General features: G+C 37.5%; 1 pseudogene; it reads left to right on the top strand.

Annotated features, from left to right (window-relative positions):
• The first annotated feature begins 737 nt into the window (after positions 1 to 737).
• On the top strand, positions 738 to 2,569 carry LOC104425132 (annotated as a pseudogene).
• The last annotated feature ends 11,082 nt before the right edge of the window (positions 2,570 to 13,651 follow it).

The raw sequence follows: 13,651 nt of genomic DNA, 5'->3' as shown, positions 1-13,651 counted from the left end.
CATACATGCATGACTTTGCCTTGGCCTTCCTTGTGATTCTCTTTTTATGGTACTTTTTATCTCGATTCAAGGTCGGATTGTCCGGAAGTGGAGCAACCTCATAATCATCCTCCACAGCTTCCCACAAATCATGACCCTCCAAGAATGCCGTCATCTTGACAACCCAAGCCTGATAATTTTTCCCCAGTAAAGACTGGAGTTGCCATTGCAGAGAATCCACTCGATCCTGCCTCCATAAGCTTTTTCTTTGCAAATCGGAAGCAATCTTCACTCAATTACCCTCACTTCACAGTCCCTTAAGATCCCACAAACGCTCTGATACCAATGTTGTTACTGATCAAAACAGTAAACAAGAAAATAGAAAACCAGAAGCTATATTTTTCAGATGAGGAAGAGAAGCACAGAGAAAAACATAACACAAACTTGCGTACGTCTTGTGCTTTTAAAAAAACTGTCGAGTACAACCACTAAATACAAAGCAAAAACTGCTCACGTACGTGCAACACATAACTGCACACAAACGTGCTATTAACTTCCTAGAAAATAACAAAAACACTAAATACATAACAAAATGAACTTGGCTGTTTTTTAATAAAAAAAACAGAGTAAAACAGAGCAGAAAACAGAACAGAAAACAGCGGAAAACAGAGTAAAAAAAACAAAACAGAAAACAGCAACTGAGACATTATAATCCAACAGTTATCTCGCTTACTTTATTTTCTTATTTCTGGTACAGCTTTGAAGACTGAGGAATACTTGGTGCTGTTTGTGAGAGGGATTTCAATGAGAGTGGGGGAAGAAGAGTTTCAACAGGAGCCTTAAGTGGGATTGGAGTTTGATATTGCAGTTGATGCTCGTGAATTCTATGGCATTTATGCATCGTGAGTGGGTTTTAGAATATGGTCTGGTCAATTGTATCAATCGATAGTGGATGGATTGGTTTGTAATAGGAGATTTGCGTGCTGGAAAGAAGGGTTTCAAATTAATTCATGGACAGGATGCCCTGCATTCATAAGGGTGAACAAAATCTGATTCTGGCAAGTGGGCCCTTGACCAATTTGCGAAAGATCTTAATCATGATCTCAACGCTTGTGATGAGAATCATCCTGCCAATTCCCAGTGCAAAAGTTCAGCAACAACTGCTAAAGGAGTTGATTTATGCCGTAAGCCACAGATAAAACAGCTTGATGTTGTTGATAATGGATGCTCATCTTCTTAAGGTATTGTCAGTGCCAAGCGCATTAAACCGGGGGCAAATGAAGGACAACTGAAACTTGAGCCCTGTGTGGGTCTAAAGTTTGATTCAGCTAACAAAACATACCAGTATTATGATACATATGCTGGGAATGTGGGATTTAGAGTTCATATTGGTCAGTCGTTTCGATCAAAAAATGACCGTTCAATTACTTCTCGGAGATTTGTCTGCTGGAAAGAAGGATTTTAGCATCCTTCTAAGGTTGGGCGTGGTGCATTTATGATGATTAAGAGGCATGATAATGGAAGGTTGATTGTTGATCGTTATCAACTAGAGCATAACCATGAGCTTGAGATGAAAATGAAAGGCAAAAGAGGTGCAGCTTCTAGGAAATTTTTTAGAGAGATTAATGAAACATTGAGTAGTGACTGTAAATATGAATATGAGAAGTGTGTTTATCAAAGTCATACAGTTGGTGAATTTGATGCTGCATGGGATGCTCTTCTCAGCATATATGGCCTGTGGGAAATTTCTTGGCTGAAGGAAATGTACGAAAAGCGTGAAAACTGGGTTCCACTGTACTTGCATGGAACATTTTTGCTGGAATTCCCATTATTGGAAGCCTAGATGCCTGTTTTGATCCATATTTAAATTCTCAAACTTCACTTGATGAATTTGTTGTGAGATATGAGCAAGGGTTTGAGCAACATCGTGGCAATGAAAGGAAAGAAGATTAAAATTCATTTAACTTGCAGGCATTTTTGCCGAGTTTTCCAGAGGGAATCAAAGCTACGGGTATCTGGGTGCCTAGATTCATGAACAAGGGGCCATCAGCAGATATTTGATCCGTAAGTGCGGCAATGAGAATGAGAAACATATTGTCACCTTTTCTTCATAAAATCTCGATCTGATTTGTGGCTGTCAAACATTTGAATCAGACAGTGTATTGTGTAGACATTCTTTGAGATTGTTCCGGACTCTAGATATTAGTGAGCTTTCATCTCGCTACATCTTACATAGGTGGACGAGGAGTGCTTAGTATGGCACTGTACATGATTTTGAATCAGGAGGTAGCTCCCGCGAAATTAAGGCTAAGATGGTCTGGAGTCTTCGTGAAATTGCTGCAAATATGTAGAGTTTGGTGCCACATCTTTTGAGAACTACAAACTTGCTTATGAAATTATACCTGACGGTGGGAGGAAACTTTGCTGGCAGAGGTAAGTTTAGGATAATTTTGTAGTTTGGAGTGCGTCTATAGTTTCTTTTGTAGCAGCCTGACTTTTGTAACTAGAGGGCATCAATTTGTTTTATATGGTGTAAAAGCTTTCTCAATTAGAAGTGAAATTATGTGGATATGAAATTATGCATTCTACTGGTTCTTTTTGTTGGTTTCTTCTGTTTATCTCACCTCAGAGACTAGGGGTAAGGGAGGGTATAAGTTGAGAAGAGTGAATGAAGAACTATGCTTAAAATTTGTACCTTCAGTAGTTTCAAAAGGCAAATTTCAACAAACATCTAGCAGGGGGAAGCCATTACAACCCCGATCGTGTTTCTTTGAGAAGGTGACCTGATATTTAATGAACCTATAGACCTTTGCTCCTCCAAGTTATCCAATCTCTCTCTCTCTCTCTCTCTAGTGTAACTTTGGCAAAAGGAATGGGAGACATGGATGAATCTTAGTTTTGGTCCTGAAGTTAGCGAGAGGCACCTGCTGGTCTGGCCTTTTGATGAGCTAATCATAGTGAAGTTAATGAAATTCGTGAGTTGTGGTGATTTGCATTTCAATCTTCACTCTGGACAATCTTTCATGATCATAAAAAGGAAATGCGAAGTTCATCTAATAGAAATATCTGAGTCAATAATCAATCACACTCGAGCACCTCAGTTGCAGTTGCAGAAAGTTACTCAGTGGATGTGATTTTCTATGTGGTAATGATTTTTCCAGCAATATTTGGAAATGCCATTTGACATTGCATGATGTGGCTAATCTCTTCTATCATTTTTACTATTTCATCTTATTTCTTGGCCATACATTTGCAATAGGACATATCATAGCCGACAAACTTCTGTTATTCAACGATGTTGAAATGTTCCACTATATTGGAGTGTGCTGAATAACTCTAGCGGTACAGATTTGAGTATGAAGAGCAATAATGATGCAGACAATGCGGTGGTGTTGAAGTATGGATGGTGCCATTGCGTGAGACGATGCTCAAACGGTGTTCGATGATATGTCCGATAGAGGGATCTGTAATGTTGCCTCGCTGAATTTGATTAGTCTCTGGCGGGATCATAGGAATGTGCTTATCTCATTTAGAGGATTTCATCTCCAACGAATAAGCTAAATCAAGCATCTCTCTGTTCAATTGCTTGCTATAACACTTTTGGCGGCTCATTTTCGTGTATTCCAGTTTCTATCCATTTATGATGTTTCTCGTGCAGATTAAAGTTTGTTGCTGATCTCTTCAATTGCTGACTGGAATCTTGCCATTGTGTCGGTGATGGTCGGTGCCATATCTTCAGATACGATTTTTTGGACTTCTAAACTAAGATCGAAGCGTGGATGATAATTCTCTGATTCTTGAAATGGATGGTGCTGGAATTTCACGACAAAGAGAAAGAATAAGAAACTCTGGATGAGAAATCGATATCGACTCGTTGATCTTTAAGTTCTGGGCCAATTCAATGCCTTACTGGTTCGAGTGTGATTTATGCCTTGACATGCTTACCAAGAAATTGGAAGTTTATTTTTTAACAGATATGTTGGTTATAATTGAAAAATTAACAACACTATTTCCTTGCATAAGATTCTCTTAAGTTTTCGTAGTCACATAACCCTTTCTCAAGTAATTGCGATTTCTGCTTTGTTTGCTCCTTAATTTCCGAGCAGTAACATCAAGTCCAAATCGTAATTCGTTGCTGCAATCTGAAATCTATATTTGGATGGCCATCTCAGTCTATGATGCTTGGTTCGTTTTCGCTCCATCTCATGTGTCGACTCTGTTGGAACTTTTCCTGTATTGTATTCTCATTTTTGACTTAGTTGCACAATTATTTTTATCTCGGATACATGTACTAAAGCTGGCGTGTTCCTTGGTTCGTTAACACGCGACTTTCAATGGCCAGATGTCTTCTTCAAATGTGCTGAGTGCTATCCTCAAATGAATGTGGCTTTTGACTGGATGAGTCTCGAGATTGAATCTTTTTGTTTTGTATCTCTTTGGGTGGTTCTTCGTTTCACTAAATCACTCTCCTTTTCAATATTTTTTGTTTATGTCTATCCATCTCTAGGTATGTGATCTATTCTTCCACTAAATAAAAGATAAAAAGATATAAAAAATGAGAAAGAAAGAAATTTAAAAAAAAAAACTCATAATTGCTTTTATGGATCCCTTCGATATAAGTCTTTGTTTCAAGTATTGTTTAATGGGTATCTTTTAGTAGAGAATTCTCTTCTTCTTTTTTCAAAATTAGCCTTAAATTTAATTCTAGCTCATGGAGGCTTTTATCCTGAGACTCACTAATAAGGCCATGCATATTCTTTATCTGACTTGTATCGGGTTTATATTCCGCACATCGTTCTTACTTATCTTTGTTATTTTTTTCATGCTCTATGTTGATCTCTTTATATTGTCTTCATGTTTTATACTGGCAATTTCATAAATTTATTAATTGCATAGGTTTGCAGATTTTCCCTTAGCTGGACCCTGGAATTGTCGAAGTCCAACCGTGCCTTCTCATCCATCTGTCTAGAGAAACACCTATCCTACTTCTTGAATTTTGTTATCTGCTAGATACAACGTGATTGATAAATTAGCATCAGTATCATTTTTAATTATTTGTTCTATTGTTGAATGAGACGTTTGGATTGGTGTAAGGAGATGAAAAGAAAAATGCCCTGAGTAACTTTCATTTTCGTAGAAGCAAAATTGGAGGTACTGCCAAATTGCATTTCAATGTCTGTACTGCACTTCTTGTAAATGAGAAACATTTCTTCACCTTGCAAATAAAATGAACTTGCCAAGTTGCACGGACAAACTTGCGCGACCTACTTCCCAAAGTTCTCTTAAAAAGACATTGGAAGAGATGAAACTAACTCATGAATCTCATGTTTACCGAATGAGAAGTCAAACAGCCTTTTATTCAAAAGAAAGTTGGACATGCCAAATTGAATGACTTAAGCATATGAGGACACTCAAAATTTGGATGAATTACACTGAAATGTCTAAGTAACTGAGAATACAAAGACAAGAAGTCGTCCGTGACACTAAAGGCAAATATGTGAACTCAAATGCCATAATGGTGAAACTACTCACTAATGCAGGATGAAACCAATGTGATGAAGACCAGGTCCGAGCTTGGACACCTAATTATCTCTCCCTCTAGGAAGCCTTATGTACATGAGGATCTTCTGTCAATGACCTAAATCTGAAGAAAAAGGGGTTCATAGTATCTCAGCCTGGAGGTCTTCACTAATTTAATTAAGGCAGTTGGCCGTTCTTAGCCAGCAGTTTGAATTTTAGACCTTCAATGCTTGCTTCTCGACAGCAACAACTTCAGCCTCGATGGTGGGCTTCCACAAAATTGTAGTTTTAGAAAGTAACGAGGTCATCGTGGGTCCATGTTTGAGGCAGGACACCTGTCTTCATTTTAAGCCCTTTAAGTAACTGAGCAAGGCAGGTGAACTTTGTACATTTTATTGATATTCAAAAATAGTGAAGCATTTCAGAAAGTGTTTGAGGCACTAAAAGAACCAAGATATCCAAGTCTTTACTTTAGCTTAGGAAGCAAAACTGTGGGGATGCTTTATGATTGTTAAAAAGTCAAAATTCCTTGCATGGTCGCAATCATAGAATTGACTAAGACCAAAAAGGATAAAGAATACTTATAGGTATTTTTTTTTCACGGTAGTGTTTCTAGAATCATTTGATAAAAATGAGCATCTCCAATTGATTTTTAGATAGAGCACAAAAGGGAACTGGTATGGTCATTGTTATGGTACCTTTTCTTTGCTTCTCATTGTCACGGCCCCCACAGATTGAACAACCACAATCAGCAACTCCTTGCATAACAATACATGTAATTCAGGCATCACAATAAAATTTGAGTCCATTAGTAGGGCAATCTTTAAATTTGACTAGTAGTTGGTATGCTTCTTCTAAGCATTACCGAAGACAATGTGTTGGTTGGCTGTTTCATGCTTTCCCGTCAACCTTCTCCATAGGCGCTAATGTGCTCCTGATAGTGAAGTGAGAGATTCCGAATCGCCTTCTTTATCACTTCAAAGCCTCCCTCTTCTCTCATGCTTTTTGTATTGCAGAAAAGTCGAAGAACACACTCTCGAAGGTCCCTCACTGAACAAAAATTCTTGACCAAGTTCATGTTATTTCTATGGTGTGAACCTGTAGTTAGTATGGCATCCTGCACCATTGCAGTCACCATGAGAAGGAAGAGAATGTTTTTATCAACTTTGGGGTAAAATATTGCGTAAATGGTGATAGTGAAGTCAGCTACCTCTATTGGCTTTGGATCTTACATGAGGACAACACCAGCTTGCTCGGTTATTCTGTGTTGTATAAAAAACATAAACAATCAAGTATTTAAATACCTTAGAACATGTCTGTATGCACTTATTTTGTTTGCTGTTAATGGTATTTCGTTATTTTCTTAAGCAAGTAATTGAAATTTCACCTCAAGAAGGTATCTTTAACACCATAGATGATCTCCTGCTTCAATTCCCATGCTTGGTCCAACTTGGTGTTCTCACGGCAAGATAGAAGCCAATGTTGATGGCAACAACTCTGTGCTTTTTTTTTTCTTTTTCTTTTTTCCTTTTTGAAATAACAAGCAAGCTGGAGGTCAGGTATTACTTGGCCCAGCATCATCACTCCATTGGTGCCATTAATGTTGATATCAGCATATAAGCAAGCCTTGAAGTGAGCATCAGATATATCTCGGTCGGATGACTTATCAGCCCCATCACCACAGTAATAAGGCCACTAAATGAAAATAAAACCTCGCATCACAATACAATTTTTTTGTCATCAACTTAAAGCCTATTATCCATCAATATACAGGGAAATTCATTGGGAAAAAATTTCTCACCTGGAAACCTGGATATCCTCCAATAGGCCAACCGAATGGCCATTAAACATTCATCTGCAATAGGGTGTTTTCTTGCTCAATCCAATACGTAATGTGAACATTTAGCCCAAAATCATGAACTTGTCCATTTCAATTTCTAATTCACGATATATAACTCATGTTTTTGAATCTCCCACCAAGAAACTTCATTGATAACCTTTGGGTTACTGAATTTCAGCAACCTTGACATGTTTGGTCGATGGGATCCGCTCACAGCTAGTGTGTATGAATTGCAAATAACCCGCAGACGAACAATAATACTCCATAAACTAATTGAAATGCCCTTTCTCATTTCAGCAACCTGTTTAGATGATCTAACTGGCGGTCAGTGAGTTCTTTGTGATCGTCATTTGGCATTGTGTCCTCAGTGCCAAAATCCACACCATTTCTACCTAGCCTGAAAAATAAAATAGTGTAAGTAATAGACATACCTATTGAAACAAAAACCCTATGAGCTTAATATCATGAAAGATAGTTCAAACAACGAGCTCTATTTGTATGACTTAGCCTTCTAGTATGCATGAGAGTTCAGTTTTGAAAAGATAAAAAGAAAGGACTGAGTACTTCAAAGAAAGGCATCTCCTTAGCAAGTGCCATTGCCGAAAAGTCAAAAACTGCTTTTCGGAGACTAGTTTTAGGAAGGACAGCTTACATTTTGAAGCATAAATAAGGAGTCTTATCGATTTCCCTAAGGACACTACCACAAATTTCCTTAAATAATAAACTAAAAATAGTGGCATAACTATGCTTCCCATTTTGGAACCATTTCAAGGTTATTCTCAAGAATTGAGGGCAATTGCAGAGTGCAACAACTTAAGAGACTAACCACCTTACCGAGAATCAATTAGCAAGCATGTTATTATGATATTACATTAGATATAATGGACGATCAACTTATGCATCTTGATAGTGCACCTCATTCTTTCCTCTCTAAATCAAAAGGCAATCATATTGAAGTACTTTCTTCTTCCACAAACTTGGCATGATTGCAAATTATTCTTGCCAACAACCTTGGTGAAAATATCCATCAGATATCACCATGGCAGAGCAAGACCACTGTGTTGGAGAAATCTTCTTGAAGTGTTTTGAAGTTGACAAAACGATTCTATCGCTAGTCCAAGGCTTGCACTCGCTATTTAAAGTCTGAAGACCTCCGGACAGCTAGACTCAAGACTCAAAGTCTATCCTCATTGACAGTCTCTAATCCATTGAAGAAAGGTTATCCAGAACTGTATGTTTCGTTAAGGATTTGACCTTATCAACTGGAGAAGATCTCGTGGCTGGAGAAGACATAACGGAGTCCTTTGATTGATCGAAGATTGACTCGATAATTGAAGATCCGATGATTGCCTAAGTATTATTGGAAGGTTCGCTTATGGAAACCGAGATCCGATTGTATGGGCGAACATGATTGATGGGCTATCAACACGTTCCTTTAATAGCTTGAACAATCTTCCTAATTGATTCCGTCCAACGGGTAGATTGGAGGAATTCCTTTGGTAAGTGCCAACGAGTATGATGGCATAAAGGAGTATATAAGGAAGACTGTCTTAGTTGTTCAAGGTGTGCGCGATAGAAAAATTCCAAAGTCTGAAGCTCCTATTTGTTTAGATAAATCCTTTGAGCGAATACTTGTATACAAAAGAGAGTCTATATTTGTGAGAAACCTTGATGAGATGTGGTAGAACATCTACACTGTGGAATCAAGGCAAAGCGTGTCGTAACTTCTTTTGATCATAGTGAAATCCACTGGTGGGTCATCGGTGCGGAAAAGTGGACGTAGGCTTGGAATAAGCCGAACCACTATAAATCTTGTGTTCAATTTTCTCTTCCTCATTCTCTCTACCTTGATCGTATTTAATTTTGTTAATTAAGAGAGAATTTACTTTCTATCATATGCTAAGAATCGCTTCCGTATTTCAATAAATTGTTTATGCACCTATTCACCCCCCTCTAGGTACTCATACTAGCAATATCAATTGGTATCAGAGCCTGAGTACTTACTTTATTTGAAGTGTTTTACTTCGTAGTAAAAGATCCATGGCTAGTATGCTAGCACCGGGGGCTAATGGAAGGGCAAAGCAATACCCAGACCACCCTACTTTGATGGAAATGATTACAACATCCGGAAGAACAAGATGAAAGCTTTCCTACGATCAAAGGATCCTCTGGAATGGGACGTTATAGAAAAAAAGAATTACTCCTACCACCGCATCGCCTCGAAAGAGGAAAAGAAACCGATAAAACCAGCGGAATGTCTCGGGAAGAAATAATCAAGAGACAAACACTCGATGCAAAAGCAATTTACTCCTTATATTGTGCTTTATCACCAACTGAATATAATAGAATATCTTCTTGTGGTACATCAAAAGAAGTTTGGGACAGATTGCATATCACCTATGAAGGAACAGACGAGTGAAGGAAACAAGAATCAACATTCTTCTTGGTCAATACGAAGCCTTCGTAATGAAACCAGAGAATATATATCCGACATGTTTAGTCGTTTTACGATATTGTGAATGGTCTTGAAAATCAAGGTCAACCAACTTCGATCCCATGAAGGTAAACAAGCTACCGCGTGGACTCTCCCCGGGATTGGAATCACATAAAGACTTCGATAAGAGAGACGCAGAAATTATGCCACTATCTCGTCGACGAGCTAATTGGAACTCTTCAGTCTTATGAAGTGGAAAGGATCAATGAAGATGAAGATCCAAAAGGTAATAAATCCATTGCGTTAAAATCAAATGATGATTCTGATTATACAGATTCTGAAGATGATATGGACAATGAGGAGCTTGCTCTCATGATAAGAAAATTCAGAAAACTGAATAGAAAAGGAAGAAGGTTCAACACAAAGAAACAAAGCCTTCAAAGACAGCAGACCAAGTCTGTTGATGATGAGGAACCAAACAAAGACGTAGTCCGCTTTGAATGTAAGAAAAATGGACACATCGTACCCAACTCCCCTCTTCAAGAAGCGAAAGGAAAAGCTGAAAAATTTCGAAAAGCTCTCAAAGCCGAAACACCGGAGTGACACAAAGAGTGTGAAGAAAGTGATAATGAATATGCCAATCTATGTTTGATGGCACAATCGACTCGAATCGTAGTGAATTTGAGGCAAGTAATTTTTAAATTCCTGTCAAAGTTTCTAAATATATTGATGAACTATGCTTTAGTCTTAAGACTTCTCTCAAAAGAATTTCCGAACCGAAAAGAAAACTCAGCTCTAAAACAAAAGGAAAATGTTTTAGCAGAAAGAGTTAAAAGTCTAGACTTGTCTCGTTTCCAATCTTAAAGAAAATGAAGACAATCTTTTAAAAGAAAATGCTTTTTTAAAAACAGACTTATCAAATATATCAAAGAAATTTTCAATAGAGTCTAAAACTTGAGAAAATTCTTTTCGGACAAAGACCTTACTTCAATAAGTCCGGTCTAGGTATGACAGAAGAAACAATTCCCTTGATTGATTTTCCTAAAGTAAAAGAAAGAATTAAGAAAAGACTCTCGAGTGAGGTTTACAAAAATCACTTCAAGAAAGTTTTTGTTAAATCTGTAGGTAGAAATGCTCTAAAATGTTCAAAATGCAACAAATCCGGATCACTTTGAAAAAGAGTGTCCTATGGTTTGGAAACCCGTTAAGAAAATATGGGCTAATACTACTTATGTTACTAACACCAAAGGACCCAAGAAAGTTTGGGTACCAAAGAAAGCTTGAGACTCTTTTTTAAATGCAGGTCACCGTCAAGAAAAAGGTAAAGTGGTATCTTGACAAAGGGATGCTAAAGACACATAACAGAGACTCAAAATGTTTCATAAAGCTTGCTCAAGTAAATGGTGGAAAAGTTTCATTTGGAGGAAACAACAAAGGAAGTATTGTGGGATTTGGAACTGTGAAAATTGGAAATCTCACAATAAGTAATGTTTCCTTAGTGGAAGGACTTAATTACAATCTTCTCAAAGATTAGTCAACTGTGTGATACCGGTTTCAAGATCTTCTTCAAGAAGGAATATGTTCTGGAATCAAGAAAGACTCTAATCGCCTTTCATGGGTCGTAGACATGGAAACATCTATCTTCCGGATGTGAAACCAAATGAATCGCAATGTTTTATCTCAATTCAAGACGAAGCAAGCTTATGGCACATAAAGCTTGGTCATGTCAACATGAAGCAATTAGCCAAAATCTCATCGAAACAGCTTGTTCGAGGACTACCCAGATTACCTTATCAAAAGACTGATCCATGTACTCCATGTATTTTGGGAAAACAGGTAAGAAATTCATTTAAGCCAATAAATCATGTCTCTATTAATCATGTACTACAGTTGCTGCATATGGATCTCTTCAAACCAACCAGAACACAGTATTGGAGGTAAGAAATATTGCCTAGTAATTGTGGACGATTACTCCCGTTTTTACTTGGGTATATTTCCTTGCAAGTAAGTCCGAAACCTTCTCGTATTTTGAAAAGTTTGCTAAAAAGGTTCAAAATGAAAATGATGTGTTATCTCTTGTATAAGAACAGATCATGGAGGTGAATTTGAAAATCAAGATTTTACAAAATTTTGTGATGAATCTGGCTTAATCATGTGTTCTCCTCTCCATATACTCCTCATCAAAATGGAGTTGTGGAAAGAAAGAACAGATCTCTTCAGAAATGGCTAGAACTCTTTTAATAGAAAGCAAGATTTCTTCACGATTTTGGGCCAAGTCGTTTCAACAAATTGTTATATCATCAATAGAGTCTTCTTAAGACCTATTCTAGAGAAACCCTTATGAATTGTTCAAAGATAAGAAGCCTATTGTTTCATATTTTCATGTATTTGGTTGCAAATGTTTTATATTGAAAATGCAAAAGATCGAGTTGGTAAGTTTGAAGAAAGATCGATGAAGGTATCTTCCTTAGATATTCTACATCAAGCAAAGCCTTCGTAGTCTATAACAAGAAGAGCCACCAGGAGGAGTCAATGAATGTCAAATTTCAAGACTCAACACAAGATGAATCAAGTCAGACTCATCAAGAAGAGTCTGAACCTTCTCCAGACCTTCCAAAGCTTACAACTAAGAAGCATCTCAGACTCTGGAAAACCAGCATCAGGATGTTCGTGAAGATTCAATCAAAGAGAGAGATCATCAAACAGACAAATCAACAAGTAACTGGAAGCATAAGTCCACCATCCCAAAGATCTTATAATCGGCGAAATTAATGAAGGAATTCGCACCAGATCTAAAAGGCGAGAAGAGTCTAGTGCTTTGTAGCTCTTGTTTCTGAAATTGAACCAAAAAGCATAGAAGAAGCTTTGTCCGATGAAAGCTGGATTGAAGCTATGCAAGAAGAGCTCGGACCAGTTCAGCATTAATGATGTCTCGGGAATTGACATCCAAACTAAAAGGTAAAACTGTTATTGGAGTTAAATGGGTGTTCGAAACAAGATGAATGAGAAAGGAAAATTCAAATTTAAACAAAGCAAGACTCGTGGCCAAGGGATATACGCAAGAAGAAGGAATAGACTATGATGAGACTTACGCTCCAAAAGAGCAAGGTTAGAAGCTATTCGACTATTACTTGCGTTTGCTTGTTATAAGAATTTCAGGTTATTTCAAATGGACGTCAAAAGCGCCTTCCTAAATGGATTTATCCATGAGGAAGTTTATGTGGAACAACCACCAGGGTTTGAAGACCCAAAGAAGCCAAACCTCGCCTTCGACCGAAAAGGCTTTGTATGGTTTAAAGCAAGCACCTTGAGCTTGGTACGACAGTATTAAGTAATTTTTTAATACAAAATGGTTTTGTCAAAGGTAAAGTAGATACGACTTTATTTATCAAAAAGGAAATCAAAAGTTTCTTACTTGTTCAAATATATGTGGATGACATTATTTTCGGATCTTCAAATGAAAATATGTGCAAGAAATTTTCTAAGTCTATGCAGGATGAATTTGAAATGAGTATGATGGGAGAGTTAACATTCTTTCTTGGTCTTCAAATAAAACAATTGAAGGAAGGAACTTTTATTTATGAAGAAAATATGTTAATGATCTTGTCAAAAGATTTGGACTGAGAAGTGCAAAAAGACCGACATACCGATGTCAAGTTCTTTGAAGATAGACAAAGATGAAGAAGGGAAGAAAGTTGATCAAAAGCTGTACAGAGCATTATTGGTTTACTTCTTTATCTTACCGCTTCTAGACCTGACATTTTGTTGAGTGTTTGCATCTGTGCTAGGTTTCAATTAGATCCTAGAGAATCCCATCTCAGTGCTGCGAAACGCATCATTAAATACGTGGCTTCATCATCAAGCATCGGTCTTTGGTA

The sequence above is a fragment of the Eucalyptus grandis genome, chromosome 7 (assembly GCF_016545825.1).
Source record: "Eucalyptus grandis isolate ANBG69807.140 chromosome 7, ASM1654582v1, whole genome shotgun sequence".
In the NCBI taxonomy this organism is placed as follows: domain Eukaryota; kingdom Viridiplantae; phylum Streptophyta; class Magnoliopsida; order Myrtales; family Myrtaceae; genus Eucalyptus; species Eucalyptus grandis.
Note: the sequence above shows the minus strand (reverse complement) of the source record. Positions and strands in the feature narration are given on the sequence as shown.